General features: G+C 35.5%; 1 pseudogene; it reads left to right on the plus strand.

Moving 5' to 3' along the window:
- The first annotated feature begins 1,053 nt into the window (after positions 1-1,053).
- On the plus strand, positions 1,054-6,773 carry LOC113735467 (chalcone synthase-like; annotated as a pseudogene).
- The last annotated feature ends 4,176 nt before the right edge of the window (positions 6,774-10,949 follow it).

Consider the following 10,949-nt stretch of genomic DNA (forward strand, 5'->3'; position numbering starts at 1 on the left):
GTCAACGTTCAGCCGGCATGTAAACTTGTTATATAGAAGCCCCTAAACTGGTACTATATGAACCAAAGCATTTCCCTAAACATCAATATTAGCTGCTATCACCTAAACCTCAGCTTACCTTTCTTTCTCCACCAATTAATCAACCTTAAAAGTCTTTTTTAAGGCAAATATGGTTTCTTTTTCTTTTTGTTGTTTTTAAACTGGCCTGCATCTCTCGCTACACGAAGTGATCAGGAATGCATTCATAATCACAAAAACATTGGTTCAAGTGTGTAGAATTATTCTACTTGCTGCATTGAGTCTTATGCTAGAGTTGCTGAACTATTTATTCAACATAATGTAGGGTTACTCAATTACCCAAAATACTTTTTAACTTCAGTAACTTAACTAATGCATAGATGACTCTAAAGAACAAGACAGAGACAATGTAAATAATCATGCAACAACGTTGAAGAAGAGATAAATATGTATTTCGTGCCAAAAAATCCAATGTATGATTTAAACAAAGGTTTCTTTCTCATGCTCGTTGCTTATTCATGGCCAACAAGTAATATTATGTATGAAACATGTATTTGACGAGTGTGTGATTGAGATTGTACCATATTCATCCAAAAATGGGTTAAAGATCATCGGAAGGAAGGTACAATTGAAATTAAGATATATTCAGGGTTTTATAGGCTTTTGTAGTTTTACAAAATTGGAGTTTGCAAATTTCGCGCACTTTCTGCTGCATACTTGTGCGGTTGACTGAGATGAATTATTCGTCTAAATCTAATTTAAAAAACAATAAAAACCCTAAGAATTTGCTTACTGCTTGGCTAAACTTTCATGTCAAGAAATAATAATTTCACGTCAATGTATTCTATATTCATGGTGTTAGTTCCACTCAAAATTTTCTTCATAATCAGGTGATGACGGAAATTAAAATTTGTGCCAAGTAGGTAAAATTTTGTTCATGCCACTAATAGACTTCTTCGAACTGCTCAAATATGACATTATAATTGCTTAATTGGTTTGTGGAAAAAGAAGTTTAGACTATCCAAATTAATACTAATGGATTTTTATTTTACTATACTTTTAGGTGAGAGATCCATGATCAAAAAGTGTTACCACAACGATAACATTAGGTATACAGATTTGACTTGACCAAATGATGGATTCTTTTTTACTACAAGTGAACAACAATAATATTAAGTATACAGATTCGATTAGATCAAATGGTAGATTTTTTTCTTTTTTTTTACCACAAGTGATGTTCGAATTTTCGACCTATAGTTCAAAGAGAAATTTAATCCATTTTTGGTGGTGAGACAAAACTCGACGGTTGTTACATGTATTTTTTTTTTTTTGGTCAAAACGTCATCAATTGTTACATTTACTTGACAGAGGAAATCTTGAAGGAAAACCCCAATATTTGTGCTTACATAGCACCCTCATTGGATGCCAGGTGAGACATGGTGGTTGTTGAAGTACCAAAACTGCTGCAAAGAAGCATCCCAAAAAGTTAACGTCTTTTGGGGTTCTTCTGTGAAATTAGCTTAGATGCTAAGTTTATCGATTTCAGTAGAAAGAAGCACCCAAAAAGCAAATCACGATATGGGATTACCCATTTAGTTTTTTGTACCACTAGTGGGGAAGACATGCCTGGAGCGGACTGTTAGCTCACTAAGCTTTTGGGCCTCTGCCCATCGGTCAAGCGCTTCATGATGTACCAATAGAACTGTTTTGTGGGTGGAACGGTTCTCCGGCTAGCCAAGGACTTGACCGACAACTAGAGCTGGCAATTTGTCCCAAGTCCCAATGGGCTACCCATGCCCAAAGGAACTTTGGGCGGAATGGGTATTATAATTTGGTATTGGGTTTAAGTTGGGACACATCCCAACTATACCCAATAATGAATGGGAAAGGGTAGGAAATACTTGGGTACCCATTGGGCTCAAATAGCAAGGGCTCCGTTTGGATTAGTTGTTTTTGGGGGGCGTTTTTGAAATATTTTATTGTAGTAGTGTATATAAAAAATTTTTACTATAAAATTTTTTTGAAATATTTGATATACTAATATGCATGGAATGTTTCTTGAGTTATTGTATATTACTATAACATTGTATTTGAAAAACTTATTTTTTGAAAAAATAGCCAATCCAAACGGAGTCTTAGATTCAAAAATTATCTTTAACAATTTTTATAGTCATACCAGCGAATATAATCTAATAATCTTCCTAGTCATTATCCACAAGAATTTTCAACATTTCAGTCAGTTTAGACCTGTCATCCTTGGACAATGATGAGGATAAATATTCAACATCCTAAGGACCTTGGCCATCTTGATATATGTTGGAATATGGCTGTATATCTATCTTTTCCTTTATTTGTTAATCCAATTTTTGGTGGGAATCTTGAGTATAAAGCACTTGCATGTTTATTTAATAAAACTAAAAGAAATTTAATAAATCAAAAATATTAAAATTATATAAAAAATGAATTAAAGGAAAAAAATATGTAGAAAATGGATTTGGGTATTGGGCGGGATCAATCTAAACCCATCCCAAAGTGATCCCGCCCAAGTTAGTTCCGAAACACATATGGGTAAGGTTGAACCCAAACCCATATAACTCGGTTCTATCTCAAACCCAAGCAAATCCCGCCCATCCCGCCCATTTTGCCACCTCTACCGACAACAACAAAAATGCTGGCGTCCTAGTTGTTCAATCAGAAATCACTACAGTTACCTTCTGTGGTCCAAGTGACACGCATTTGGATTGTCTTGTTGCTCAGGCCTTGCTCGGAGATGGCACAGGAGCACTCATAACTGGTGCTGACCCTGTTGTTGGAGTTGACCGGCCCTTTTTTTAGATTGTGTTGGCAGCCCAAACTATTCTCCTGATAGTCACAGTGCTATTGATGGCCATCTACATGAGGTTGGGCTTCCATTTAATCTTCTCAAGGATGTTCCCGGATTTATCTCGAAGAACAGTGCATGAGAGAAGCATTTGAGCCTCTTGGTATTTCTGATTGAACTCAGTGTTTTGGATTGCACATCTTGATGGGCCCAGGGGCCGGGGGCAACCGCCCACCTCCAATTGTTAAAAAAAAAATTTCTAAGAAAAAATTTTTTTATTATTATGTTTTGCCCCCCCAAAAATTGATCAAAAAATTCACTTTGCCCCCCCAAGGGCCCAAGCAATAATGTTTGAAAGTTATTTGGACTTGGTCCAAATAACAGAGAATTGTCACTATTTTCTTAACGGAGAATAACAGACTTGGTCCAAATAACTTACATACTATTTTCTGAACTTCACAATTGCCGTTTTTCACCAATTCACCTCTTATTTCCTTCTTACAGAAAAGCCTCAACTCTCAACTCTCAACTCCCAACTTCAATTCCCTCTTTGATCTCCAGTTTTTTTTTTTTGTGGCAGAGGATTGTAACTTCTCAGTTCTCACCCGAATTTTTCTGCAAAAGTTGAAACGCGTGGCTTTGAAACTGGATGTACCAAAAGCTCTGAAATTTCAAGCTATTACCATTTACTAGGTTAGTTTGACATTGCATTTATTTAGTGAAATGTGGGTGTAAAAAGTTTGCCCGCCAGTTGCTTGATGAATTGCTCGAGAGGGACTTGTATTGTTTTTTGTACTTGGCCTTCTGAATTCGGGTGATAAGCATTTATTTTAGTTGATTCTGAGACTGGTTTCCTTTTCCAATTTTCATACTAATTTTATTTTGAGAATCCTGTTGGCTTCCTTGGGTGATGGCTAGGCTTTTTAGTCAGGCTGAATGGCCGAAATTTGTAAGGGAATTAGGGAAACCAGTCTTTTGCATTGGTCAAATTCCCATCTCTATATGCCATAACCAGCATTTCTCAATCAATTTTATTTCGGTTACAGGTTGTTGTTTCGTTGCAAATATAGTGGTAATGGCCAACAGGACAATTGATTCTTTTTTCAAGAAAAGACGTCTAGAACCAAGTGGAAGTGGTGAAACTCCTTGTCCTCTTCGTGATTCTTCTCCTAAGCATCAAAAAAAGAAATTTTGTAGAGCTGAATCATTAGAGTTTGATATTTTATCCATAGAACGTGATCCTGGAAAGCGAAAATCCATTTGGGAATATCTAGAGCATCAAAAGGATGAGGTACGGAGAGCATATATTAAGTTTGGGCCATACCAACCTGAGCTTCCGATTGAATCAATGGTTGTTCACAAGAAGGGCTGACGTTTCCTTTTCTCTTGGTATAAATTGTTTTCAGATTGGTTGGAATTTTCTCCAACAAAGAATGCTGCATTTTGTCTTCCTTGCTCACTTTTTTCCAAGCCAACGGACCGTTTTAGATCAATGACATTCACAACTAGTGGATTTAGATCATGGAAGAAGGTAAATGATGGAAAAAATTGCACTTTTTTAAATCACATTGGAAAAGATCCTAACTCATCACACAAAGTGGCAATGCAATGCTATCATGATTTGGGAAACTCATTGCAACATCTTGATAAAATTATTGAGAAGCAAAATTCTGAGATGGTTGCAAAAAATCGGTTGCAACTTCAAGTTTCCATAGATGTTGCAAAATGGTGTGCATTTCAAGCGGTGGCTTTTAGGGGTCTTGATGAAAGTTTAGATTCTAACAATTGAGGTAATTTTATTGAGTTGATCAAGCATGTGTCTTCTTATAATGAAAAAGTGGCTGCTGTGGTCCTTGATAATGCTCCTCGAAATGCATCTTATACTTCTCCTACGATCCAAAGGGAGATATTGTCCATTTGGTCGAGCAATATACAAAAGTATATTCGAGAGGAGATTAGTGATTCAAAATTTTCTATACTTGTTGATGAGGCTCAAGATAGATCAAAAAGAGAGCAAATGGCTATTGTTCTTGGATTTGTGGACAAGCAAGGCTATATTCGAGAGAGATTTTTTGACATTGTTCATGTGCACGAAACCAGTTCCTTGACTTTGAAGAAGGAGATATGTGACGTCCTTTCTCGCCATAATCTTAGTGTGCAAAACATTCATGGTCAAGGATATGATGGAGCTAGTAACATGCGTGGAGAATGGAATGGACTGCAAGCATTATTTATTCAGGAGTGCCCCTATGCATATTATATTCACTGTTTTGCTCATCGACTGCAATTAACATTGGTAGCAACATCTCAAGAGGTAATTCCTGTGGAACAATTCTTTACATACTTATCTATTCTTATAAATTTAATTTCATCTTCTTGCAAACGTGTGGACCAACTGAGAGTTGCTAGAGCTACTAGAATTGCTGAATTGATTGCTATTGATGAACTTGAGACTGGTAGGGGTCAGAATCAGATTGGTACCTTAAAACGGCTAGGGACTACAAGATGGGGGTCTCATTTTAGTTCTATCTGTAACTTATTCATAGAATATGAAGACATTTGCTTTGTCCTAATTGATGTTATCAATTATGGAAATACATCAACTCAAAGAAGTGAAGCTGACAGAGTTTACAATTTCATGACATCCTTTGATTTTGTTCTTGTTATGCATATGATGAGGGACATTTTAGGATTTGCACAAGTACTTTCTCAAGCTTTACAATGCAAATCTCAAGATATTTTGAATGCCCTTAAATTGGTTTCAGTAACAAAGGATCGACTTCAAAGTTACAGAGATAATGGATGGAATGAATTGTTCACCAATGTAAAGATATTTTGTGATTCACGAAATATAGAGATGTCTGATATGAATGTCATTTATAAAGCAGGTCGAGGAAGAATTCGAAAACAAAATTATCCAATTACCATGGAGCATCACTACAGGATTGATGTATTTTTGGCAACGGTTGATTGTCAAATACTTGAAATGAAGAATAGGTTTAAGGAAAATGTAATAGAGTTGCTTATTCTTAGTTCAGCATTGCACCCAAAAGATAATTTTCAGGCTTTCAATATTGAACAAATTTGTGTCAACTTGCAAACAAGTTTTATTCAGCTGACTTCACAGATCAAGAGAAGTTACACTTAAGAACTCAATTAGAGCTTTTCCAGATTGAGTTTTCCTGTAATTCTCAGCTTCAAAATTTGTCATCACTTCAGGAGTTGTGCCAAGTGTTAGCAAAGACAAGAAAGTCAATGTGCTATACTCTTATTGATAGATTGATTCGTCTTATTTTGACTCTTCCTGTTTCAACAGCTACAACAGAGCGTGCATTTTCTGCTATGAAAATTATCAAGGCTTGCTTGCATTCTAGGATGGAGGAAGACTTTCTTGCTAACTCTATGATAATGTATATTGAGAAAGAAATTGCTAGAACTTTTGATATAAATTCAATCATTGATGACTTTGATAAAATTAAAAGTCGTCGTGCACAATTTCATATGTCCCACACAATCAAATAGATTTGTAAATATGATGATATTTTCGTATATGTGAAGCGTATAAGTAATTTTCATTCTATATAAGTTTGTTTCTAATCTTGTGGTATATATGTTCACATTATTTTTTTGTAAATATATTTCACTTTCATTGCTATAGACTCGCCCCTCCCCCAAAGTTAATTCCTAACTCCGCCATTGGGTGGGCCTGCAATTTTGGATCAAGTGGAAGAACAACTGGCTATAAAACCTGGAAAGCCACGTGCCACAAGGCGTGCTAAGTGAGCATGGGTATGTGTCAAATACATGTGTCTTGTTCATTCTTGATGACATGAGAAAGGCCTCAGTCAATGAAGGCTTAGAATGGGGTGTGTTCATTGGTTTTGGGACTGGAGTAATTGTTGAGACATTGATTCTTCACAGCGTGACAATTTGAAAAACAGTTATGCTTGATTTGATGACTAGGTTTCAAGATTCAAAATGAATGATCAAAATTAGGGATGGTAATTTTTGGCATGAGCTGAACCTAACACAAAATTAATAGATTTGGGTTGAGACTTCGCTAGTTAGGGTTAGAATTGGGTCGAACTAGATGAATTCAAAAAGAAAATAAGTGGAATTCATGTCACCCATGTGTTGATTTAGTAACTCGTTTATGAATTAAAAATAATTTAATAAATATAAAAAATATTTTATCTGACTAAACTAAGTTATTCTTTTTTTTTCCCCCAAAGGCATTCACCACTTGATCCTAAACGATTTTGTTTAACTTGTGTGAAGTTGGAATTGTTATATTTGGATAAATGATGTATAACATTATTTTCTACTGTTAAAGTGTTTTAATTTATTTCATATCTGACTTGGGATAAACATTTTTACAGTGTTTTAATTTATTTCAGATCTGGTTTGAGATTGTTTTATTGAGATTTTTATTACTGATTATGTAATTAGTCTTGTGCGGAATTGATTCTGTTAGAAATTATAGCGGTAAATTAGTAAATTAAAATTATGTTTTGGATCATTCGGGTGATCCGCCAACCTAAAAATTTCGTATTCGGGTCAGGCATATTGACTCGTCGCGGGTTAACGGGTTGTGTTCGGTTCAATGGGTCTCCTGTTATACCCGGATCTTGACCTGATCCGCTAACCCGTTTTTTGATCCAATTGCCACCCCTAACCAAAATAAAGAAGTTTGTAACTTGGTATTATGCATCTCCTTATTGTATGTATTTTTCATTATTAATGACCTATTGCCTTATTCCCGGACCTTCCAATGTTTCAAGAAGCCAATATAACAGTCACGATATTGCTTTATAAAGCACAAGACTTAGCTTAAACAAAAATTTCAGCACTTGTGTAATACCTTACTTTCTTTAATTTGTTTTCATTGATCATTGATTTGTGATAGCTTGCGTGTAGAAAAAAACACGATTTTGACTGAAATAATTTCAGATTTTGACTGATATAATTTCAGAATCTAAATGAGATTGAGTTTAAAATTTGAGGCTTTATATAGAATTTTTACTAAAAAAAGCACCAAGTTTTTAGTGTCAATTTAATCCAATTTCTTTGTAATTTCGCCATTTTTTAAATTTTAAGAAGGGCTGTTGGTAGTTTTTCTATTTTGCCCTCACTTTGACGGTCATTAATCATTGGCAAAGAGATATTACTAATTAGGTGGTTTAGCCAGATAAGGATCCAATTCATTACAACAAAATAGTTGAACGATGAAACTGGCTAAGAACAAAGTTAGGGGAATATCTTGACTTTACTAAAACAGTTGAGGGACTATTTGTGTCATTTGCTCTTATTCGGGATTTCATTTACAAAAAATGAAAAATGTCCATGTAAGCAGAAGAAAGGCCTACGATCGTGTGATTCATCTATTAGGCATTAACCAGGTTCAGAATCTCACATTGAGTTTTGGTGGGGTTTTGACTTTTCACTCTTGACGAGGCTTTGAAGAAATTGAAAACAAACGGGAGCGCGCTTTAGCTTGGGTTAAATGGCAGAAGGCAACTCATTATTATCCGTTCAACAAATTCAACTTTGTCATCGTGCAAGAGGGCGCGCTCAATCATTACTTCCTCATCAAGGCCTAGGGCTGCTGTCGAGTCGAGTCGAGCTCGAGTAGTAAATAATTAACCTCGAGCTCGAGCTCGTCAAGCTTTTAAAATTCGAGCTCAAAACTTGACGAGTTTGAGCTCGACATCAATTTGTGGAACTCGAGTTCGAGTTTAATTAAATGTAATTAATTCAATTCAAGTTCAATCGAATTTATTCGAGCTCAATCAAGCCTAATCAAGCTCAAGTAACAAAAATTAATATATTATATATAATTTTAAATAAAGGATATTATTGACATTTCACAATAATAAAAATTAAAATATATATTATAAAAAGCTCGATAGAACTCGTCGAACTCTCGAGTATCATATTTTTAAAATCGACCTCGACTCGATAGCTCTAACGAGCAGTTCGAGCTCGAGATCGAACTTGATCAACCGAGCTCGAGCTCGAGCTGCTGACCAAGTAGCTCGCGAGCTCGAGCCGAGCTACTTGGTTCAGCTCCAGCCCTATCAAGGCCTGGTAAAGATCTTGTCACCCTTCTCATCACAAACAAGACAAAGGGGAGATAAGTGACATATTACATCCCAAGCAATTAAAGAACAAGATTATGAAACATTGCATTTCGTAAATGTTTTGGCCAACATATAAACAAAAAGAAAAGTATAGGAAATCCCAAGTGGAGGATCGTAAAAGAGTAGTTTATAGGTTGTTTGGATAGAAATTTATTTGGATGATTTATTTGAGATAATTACTGTGCACTTTTTATGATGTGGTGTATGTAAGATAAAAAGGTGATTGGAATTTATGACGCAAATTATTTTATCTGAAATTATCTCAATCCAAACAAAATTGATTAAAAACTTAAAATTCTTTGTGCATAGAAAATCTTGAAGTAAATATTTCCACGCGATGTAGAAAAAGGTTGATTTTCAATAAGATTAAGAGGTGTTAGGAGTACCGGCTCCATTGATAAGCAGTGAAAGTTCCCAGGTACAACAAAAAAGAATATCAATAACGACGACAAACCGATGCCAAATCAAGTCCAACAAACTGTTGATTACTTATTTGACCGTCGAAACCCCTGTTTCTTCTTCTTGGGTCCAAGACTAGAGGGAGAGAGACTCCTGAGATAAACCACAGTCGAATCGAAGTCACCTGCCTACTGGCTGCTCATGAGGACAATCAGATAGGCCCGGACTATTCCGACCCAGGCCTGGCTGGCCTGAAAGTTTTGGAGCCGAACCCACTCCCTTTAACAGCCAGGCAGAGAGATAGAGTTTGGACCTAAGTACGAGTCCAATTTACTTGTAATTGGTCCAGTTTGAGCTTCATTGGGCTGATTCAATAAAAGCCAAGCAAAAATAATTATTTAGATAAATATATGTTATGTGTTTAATACATTATCTAGTTTTTAATTTGTATAATTTTATAATGATATATAATATTATCTATACTATATATAAAGCCTGAGGAAGGGGTTGGGGTAGGCGTGGGCAAAAAATCCGTCGTTCTGAAACCCCGATGAATCCGATCCGACTTGATCCAGAAAAATAGGATATCCGATCCGATTTTTCTTGGTGGGGCAGATGAGGATCGGATACCCGCAAAAAAAGGGATACGGATACGGATTAGAAAAATAAAACCCGTGGATACCCGACTCGCAGGGTATATTATATAAATATTAAAAAATTAGGAGTCATTTATGATTTATAATTTTAAATTCTAAGTGTAAGTGAAGTGGCTCGTAGCCTCACATTCTAATCCCATATGATTCGACTCTGCTCATTGTGTTTGAAGAAAGCGAAAATTCTCGGTGAAGTTTGAACCAAATGAAGAAAATTTTGTGAAACTCTATCATAAAAATTTTTCATCCCTTTTATCTTTTTTATTTTTATTCTACCTCCATCGATTCCAAAGATGTAAGGAAGTTAGGGAAGATTTTTTCAAACTAATTTTGCTTATACTTTCTCCAAAAGTAATCAGTTCTGTTCAATTCTTTTCCGGACTTGATTCTATAGTCTGCTCATCTGAGATGCAGTCTTGTACCATAACATCCTTAAGGAAGTTGGGGCAAGTTGCCAAATGCTTATTATCCTTGTATTTGTTGTGTTATAGAAGGATGAAATGTGTGAGAATGTCGATGTATTCAAATTATCATGAAACTTGATTTTATGTATTAGATATTATAATTCTAATATGTACTAAATTTATGAGATTGGTTTGATTGTTGGTTGCAGTGTGTGAAAATGGTGATGTATGGATTTTGATTACAATATCTCTACTAATATTAATTGAAAAGCAGGTTTTTTTATATTGGAAAATAGGTTGATATTAATTGGAAATCAAATTTTTTTAGTGGAAAGTAGGTTTTTTTTTTTTTTTAGGTTGGGTACCCAGAGACATTAGGAGTGGATTAGGGTCGCAAAATAGTTGATCCGATATATTAGGATCGGATTAACTAAATTATGTGCTGGTCGGGTACCCGACCCGTACCCACCCCTAGTTTGGGGTTAACACTTTATAAACTTCCTTTTTTGCTATT

This window comes from Coffea arabica, chromosome 3c (assembly GCF_036785885.1).
Source record: "Coffea arabica cultivar ET-39 chromosome 3c, Coffea Arabica ET-39 HiFi, whole genome shotgun sequence".
NCBI classification, from domain to species: domain Eukaryota; kingdom Viridiplantae; phylum Streptophyta; class Magnoliopsida; order Gentianales; family Rubiaceae; genus Coffea; species Coffea arabica.